This window comes from Nymphalis io, chromosome 14 (genome assembly GCF_905147045.1).
Source record: "Nymphalis io chromosome 14, ilAglIoxx1.1, whole genome shotgun sequence".
In the NCBI taxonomy this organism is placed as follows: Eukaryota; Metazoa; Arthropoda; class Insecta; order Lepidoptera; family Nymphalidae; genus Nymphalis; species Nymphalis io.
Window position 1 is genome coordinate 13,307,142 of NC_065901.1, and position 7,408 is coordinate 13,314,549.

Sequence of the window (7,408 nt, forward strand, 5' to 3'; positions counted from 1 at the left end):
TTTTGGAAAAATGACTGGGATAGTCTGGGTAAGTCTTTTGAATTATAAAAAACATAGTAATAAAAACGTAATTGGATTCTAACTGGAATTATTCCTTATTTTCAACCATTATTTTCAATAGTTACACTATTGTGGATTATTTTCTTTAATTTTTTTTTTTTTTTTTTTACTTTTCTTATCAATGGCTGTTTTCAATGTTTCAATTTTTTTTATTTAGATAATATTTTGAAGGCTTAATTTGGATTTTTACTCTTAAGAATTATTTTAAAGATTATTTAAGGAATATATATTGTCAAGATGTCTTCATGGATTTTTGAACGCTTTAAAGTGTTTAACATTACTGGAGGTATGTAGTTTATACATATTTAATATCACCGCTGTGTTGGAACTGAGCATGATTAAATTACACTTTTATTATCTTTATATTATATTAAAAAAAAATCTCATTCAATGTCATGTTTAAGTAATTCGATTCATGTTAAAATATTGTTAATTTCGTTCAAATAGTAAATTTTGTTATTTTATATTCAAAGATTAAACTTTGATACCAACATTTAAAGATTTAATTATGAGGTTCCTGCTCTAATATGAATTGAAACATTATAACAATTTATTGTTTTGGTTTAATTAAGTCTAATACACTTGACTCTTTGGTAATTTGATCCATTTGATAGGTGAATCAATGATTTTTGTGTACATGTAAAGTAATCTGATATTTATATATTTTTTTTAAACTGTTGTTTGTTATTGGATTTTCTCTTATTGTTTGACATTTTTTTTTTTTTTTTTAATTATTTTATTACACTTTTAATTTCTTTAGATTATGTCTCAATATTGTTTAAATACATTCTAATTCACTTGAATAAAAATTATCATCAATACTAATGTAATTTTCAACTAAACCTCTCCTAGTGATAATATATAAAATCGTAAATCTGGGTTTTTCGTCAATTTTGAGTCAACTGGAATTTCATGTTTGAATGAAATGGTGTTTGAATTGGCGGGTCTTTTAAGGTTTGCCGGTTATCGTCAGTTAAAAAATGACTGAGAAACGTCTCATAGGTAGTGTGCGACACTGATAACGCTCTACGAAGTCGACATTAGCTAATCATCTCTTTTCAAAGGTCGATGTGCAATACTTATTCACGAGGACTATAAGATAGGCAATGACAGTCCACCACAAGGCTACCTGAGTAAGGTTTATTTACGCTTATTTGAATAATGAATTTTATACTTTTTGCACATAAAGAAAAACGCCTTACATACTTTTTGTACATACACACACAGCTCGTCACAGCTTGGCTCAGCTCGGCACAGTTGCACATTTAATATTATATTAGTATTGACGACGCTCTCTGCTTCTTTCCATTACCAGTTGGTAATGTATGAAAATGTATACAAAGGAAAACTAAAACGCGAGACGAACCCTGGCGGAAAGTAGTTGTTACTATTAAAGGTAGGTGCTTAAGCGTAATTTAAGTTATTAAATATTAATTTAACTTATTCTTAATTTAAGTAATAAATAACCGTAAAGTAACGAGTAACATTGATTTTCTAAAAGAGATTTACATTAAAGAGCTTATTGATAGTTTGTTATCGTTAGCGGCTACATATAACATTAAATAATGAAAAAAGAAAAAAAAAAAAAAAAAAAAAAAAAAAAAAAAAAAAAAAAAAAAATTATGTGGTGGGTTTATTTAGGTAGGTAGGTAGGTAGGTAGGTAGGTAGGTAGGTAGGTAGGTAGGTAGGTAGGTAGGTAGGTAGGTAGGTAGGTAGGTAGGTAGGTAGGTAGGTAGGTAGGTAGGTAGGTAGGTAGGTAGGTAGGTAGGTAGGTAGGTAGGTAGGTAGGTAGGTAGGTAGGTTAGGTTAGGTTAGGTAGGTTAGGTTAGGTTAGGTTAGGTTAGGTTAGGTTAGGTTAGGTTAGGTTAGGTTAGGTTAGGTTAGGTTAGGTTAGGTTAGGTTAGGTTAGGTTAGGTTAGGTTAGGTTAGGTTAGGTTAGGTTAGGTTAGGTTAGGTTAGGTTAGGTTAGGTTAGGTTAGGTTAGGTTGAGCCGTGGATACGGCGGAACACACGCGCGTAGAGTGCCCGGCTTGGGCGGAGCCTCGCGCGGTCCTATCCACGGCTGTAGGTGGGGACCTGTCGCTTCCGGCCGTCGTCGAGAAGATGGCCGGAAGCGAAGAGATCTGGGCGGCAGTGTCACGGTTCAGCGCATGTGTCATGTCGCAAAAGGAGGAGGCAGAGCGGGAGCGGGAGGACGACGTGGACTCGCTCCCGCAACGAAGAAGGAGACCTCTTCGACGGCGACGTGCCTTCGCAGGCCGGACGCTGCCGCAGAGTTAAGGTGTGGTTGGCGGCGGAGCCAGTCTGTTGATCCGCCGCGGGGCTTCAAGCCCTGACGCCCAGCCTCCAGTGGCGGACTCGGGGGAGTCCGTCACGTAACAGGACGGAGGCACAGAGAGGAGGGAGGCGCGCCCCCTAACATCCTGGCGCGCTCTCGAGATGGGTCGCCTTATGGCGACGACCGCTGGCGGGGTTGCGGTTGTAAGTCACAACGTTCCCGTGACCCCGCCGCCTTGCGGAGAGGCGGAAATCCGGGGAGGTTTTAGTGGGTAGGACGGTGGCCCTCTGCCCCGTGAGTCCCACATACCCGTCCCGGTCCCCCCGGACCGGGCGGCAGGCGTAAATGCCTTTCCTCCCCGAAAAAAAAAAAAAAAAAAAAAAAAAAAAAAAAAAAAAAAAAAAAAAAAAAAAAGGTTAGGTTAGGTTAGGTTAGGTTAGGTTAGGTTAGGTTAGGTTAGGTTAGGTTAGGTTAGGTTAGGTTAGGTTAAAGGGTACTAGACCTGGACGACTCCGTGACGGTGGCGGAAGCCGTGGCGGCGGTCGCTGAACAAGGCGGCTGCCCTACCGGGGCCATTAAAGCGGGCATCATCGCTCGCGGCTCGAGCGGCTCGGGCTCTCTGTGGCTGAGCTGCCCCGTTTCGGCCGCGAAGAAGGTCGTGGAGGTAGGTCGCATAAGGGTCGGGTGGGTGTCGGCGCGAGTCATGCTGCTCGACCCCAGACCGCTGCACTGTTTCCGGTGCCTCGAGCGGGGGCACATGGGGGCAAAGTGTGACCGGGACGTCGACCGAAGCCGTCTGTGCTTCCGCTGCGGTCAGCCCGGTCACAAGGCTCGGGAGTGCTCCGCCGCCGTAGCCAGCTGCGTGGTCTGCACTGCGGCCGGTAAGCCAGCTGCCCATGCCGCCTGCAGCAAGTCGTGCCAGGGCGGAAAGGGCGCCGCGCAGAAGGAAAAGACAAGGAAGGTGGCGACGAAAGGCCCGGTAGCCGCGTCTCCACGCACAGAGGCGGAGCCGATGGAGACCACGCAGTGATGGCCCTGCGCTGCCTCCAGGCCAATATCAACCACTCTGCCAGGGCTCAGGACCTCCTAGTCCAAAGCATGGCAGAGTGGCAGATCAACGTGGCGGTGGTATCGGAGCCCTATTTCGTTCCCTCGCGGGACGACTGGGTCTCCGACCACGAACGGGTCGTGGCCATCGTCGCCCCTGCGGTCGCTGGCGCTCCGGCCATCGAGGGTGTGGCCAGGGGCAGGGGGTGCGTGCTGGCCGTCGTCGGCGGTGTGACGGTCGTCGCCGTCTACGCCTCGCCCAGTCGGAGTCTCGCCGAGTTTGAGCAGATGCTGGCAGAGGTCGGGACTCTGATCGGGCAAGCGGCGCCCGCACCGGTGTTGGTCGCGGGGGACTTCAACGCCAAATCAACGGCTTGGGGTTCTCCTGTGGCCGATGCCCGGGGAGAGGTGCTCGAGGAGTGGGCGGTCTCGTTGGGGCTGGCGGTCCTCAACAGTGGGTCGGAGAGCACGTACGTGCGGCGGCAGGGCGAATCGATCGTGGACATTACGTTCGCGTCCAACGCCCTGGCCCGCCGTGCTCAAAACTGGAGGGTCGAGACTGGCGTGGAGACACTGTCGGATCACCGATATATTCGGTTCGATGTCTCTGCGTCGGCTCGTTGGGATGTTCGGCCCACTGTTGTCGGAGGAACGGAAGGTCGTCCGCGTTGGTGCCTGGGCCGCCTCGACGGACAGTTGGCGAAGGAGGCGGCCATCGTCGAAGCTTGGGGGGCCGGTTCCGACCCGGTCCTCCGGATCGACCAGGAGGCCGACCGGATCGACGGCGCCCTGTCCCGAGTGTGCGACGCGGCGATGCCGAGGGCTAAGCCGCACCCGCAACGTCGGCGGGTGTACTGGTGGCGTCCGGAGCTCCGTCGGCTGCGCAAGGCGTGCGTGGCGGCACGGCGCCGTTACGTTCGGTGTAGGAGACGAAGGGTTCGTGATGACGACGCGGAAGGGGTTTTCTACACCGGATATAGGACCGCCTGCCAGGCCCTACAGAAGGCCATAGCACAGGCCAAAGAGGCGGCGTGGGAGGAATGGCTGGAGACGCTCAACGGCAATCCGTGGGGGCGTCCGTATCGGGTCGTGAGACAAAAGCTCCGACCCTGGGCTCCTCCGCTGACCAGCAGTCTCCAGCCGCAGCTCTTGGCGAGGGTTGTGGACACGCTCTTCCCCGAGCGGGGAGAGTTCGTGCCACCGGCCATGGTGCCGCCCGCGAGCAGGCCCCAAGAGGAGGACGACGGGTCACCGGTGACTCCGATCACCGAGGCGGAATTGCAGGCGGCTGTCATCAGACTAGGGTCGAAAAAGACAGCCCCTGGGCCCGACAGAATCCCCGGTCGAGCCCTGAAGATCGCGTCGGAGGAACTCGGCGAGAGCATGCGGCGCCTCTTCACCGCATGCCTGTCTCAGGGTAGGTTCCCGCGACGGTGGAAAACGGGCACGCTCGTTCTGATCCGCAAGGACGGGCGTCCGTCCGATCAGCCGTCAGCCTACCGCCCGATCGTGTTGCTCGACGAGGTGAGCAAGCTCTTCGAGCGGGTGCTCGCTGCCCGTCTCGTCGGCAGTATGGAGCCGGGACTCGACGAGCGGCAATACGGGTTCCGTCCCGGCCGCTCGACGCTCGACGCGATCGCCAGGGTGAGGGGCCTGGCCGAGGAGGAGGTGTCTCGGGGCGGGGTGGTGTTGGCAGTGTCGCTGGATATTTCCAATGCCTTCAACACCCTGCCCTGGGAAACGGTGATGGAGGCCCTGCGGTTCCACGGTGTGCCGGGCTACCTGCGGCGTACCGTGGCCGATTACTTCTCGGGCAGGGCGGTGGCCTTCCCGACTGCGGACGGATGGGCCGTCAGGTCGTTGTCGTGCGGTGTTCCGCAGGGGTCGGTACTAGGACCGCTCCTGTGGTGCATCGGCTACGACTGGGTGCTGCGCGGGGCCACGTTGCGGGGGGTCAGCGTCACGTGCTACGCTGACGACACCCTCGTGTCGGCCCGTGGCAGTTCATACCGGGAGGCGGCCTATCGCGCCACGGCTGGGGTGGCGCACGTAGTCCACCGAATCCGCGCGTTGGGCCTCGAGGTGGCCCTACACAAATCCGAGGCCCTCGTCTTTCACGGGCCTCGGAACGCGCCACCTCCGGGGGCGGCGATAACGGTGGGCGGAACTTCCATCGCCGTCGGGTCGACGATGAAGTACCTGGGACTCGTGCTCGACGGCAGGTGGAAGTTCGAAGAGCACTTCCGGCGCTTGGCCCCAAAGTTGGTGGCTGCAGCCGGGGCGCTAGGGAGGATCCTCCCGAACGTGGGTGGGCCAGGAGGTGCCTGCAGGCGCTTGTACACCGGCGTCGTGCGCTCGATGGCGCTCTACGGGGCGCCGATATGGGCGGACGCTCTGAGCGCCCGTAACGTCGCCTCGCTGCGACGTCCGCAGCGAGCGATGGCGCTCAGAGCGGCTCGGGCGTACCGCACGGTGTCGTACACCGCGGCGTGCCTGCTCGCCGGAAGCCCGCCATGGGACCTCGAGGCCGAGGCTAACTCGAGGGTCTATTGGCGGATCAAGGCGGCAGTGAGAGCGGAGGAGAACCGGCCCCACCCACGTGAGGTTCGGACGTGGCGAGAGGAGGCCCGCGAGAGGGTATTCGCCGAGTGGTCGGAGAGACTGGGTGTCCCGGGTGCTAGCCGGGACCTCGTTGCGGCCATTCGGCCGGTGCTGAGGAAGTGGGTCGAGCGCAAGCACGGCCCACCCACGTATCACCTCACACAGCTTTTGACCGGCCACGGTTGTTTCGGCCGGTACCTGTGTGAGGTGGTCGGTAGGGAGCCGACGGTGGAGTGCCACCATTGTGGCGGAGGAGCCGTGGATACGGCGGAACACACGCGCGTAGAGTGCCCGGCTTGGGCGGAGCCTCGCGCGGTCCTATCCACGGCTGTAGGTGGGGACCTGTCGCTTCCGGCCGTCGTCGAGAAGATGGCCGGAAGCGAAGAGATCTGGGCGGCAGTGTCACGGTTCAGCGCATGTGTCATGTCGCAAAAGGAGGAGGCAGAGCGGGAGCGGGAGGACGACGTGGACTCGCTCCCGCAACGAAGAAGGAGACCTCTTCGACGGCGACGTGCCTTCGCAGGCCGGACGCTGCCGCAGAGTTAAGGTGTGGTTGGCGGCGGAGCCAGTCTGTTGATCCGCCGCGGGGCTTCAAGCCCTGACGCCCAGCCTCCAGTGGCGGACTCGGGGGAGTCCGTCACGTAACAGGACGGAGGCACAGAGAGGAGGGAGGCGCGCCCCAACATCCTGGCGCGCTCTCGAGATGGGTCGCCTTATGGCGACGACCGCTGGCGGGGTTGCGGTTGTAAGTCACAACGTTCCCGTGACCCCGCCGCCTTGCGGAGAGGCGGAAATCCGGGGAGGTTTTAGTGGGTAGGACGGTGGCCCTCTGCCCCGTGAGTCCCACATACCCGTCCCGGTCCCCCCGGACCGGGCGGCAGGCGTAAATGCCTTTCCTCCCCGAAGAAAAAAAAAAAAAAAAAAAAAAAAAAAAAAAGGTTAGGTTAGGTTAGGTTAGGTTAGGTTAGGTTAGGTTAGGTTAGGTTAGGTTAGGTTAGGTTAGGTTAGGTTAGGTTAGGTTAGGTTAGGTTAGGTTAGGTTAGGTTAGGTTAGGTTAGGTTAGGTTAGGTTAGGTTAGGTTAGGTTAGGTTAGGTTAGGTTAGGTTAGGTTAGGTTAGGTTAGGTTAGGTTAGGTTAGGTTAGGTTAGGTTAGGTTAGGTTAGGTTAGGTTAGGTTAGGTTAGGTTAGGTTAGGTTAGGTTAGGTTAGGTTAGGTTAGGTTAGGTTAGGTTAGGTTAGGTTAGGTTAGGTTAGGTTAGGTTAGGTTAGGTTAGGTTAGGTTAGGTTAGGTTAGGTTAGGTTAGGTTAGGTTAGGTTAGGTTAGGTTAGGTTAGGTTAGGTTAGGTTAGGTTAGGTTAGGTTAGGTTAGGTTAGGTTAGGTTAGGTTAGGTTAGGTTAGGTTAGGTTAGGTTAGGTTAGGTT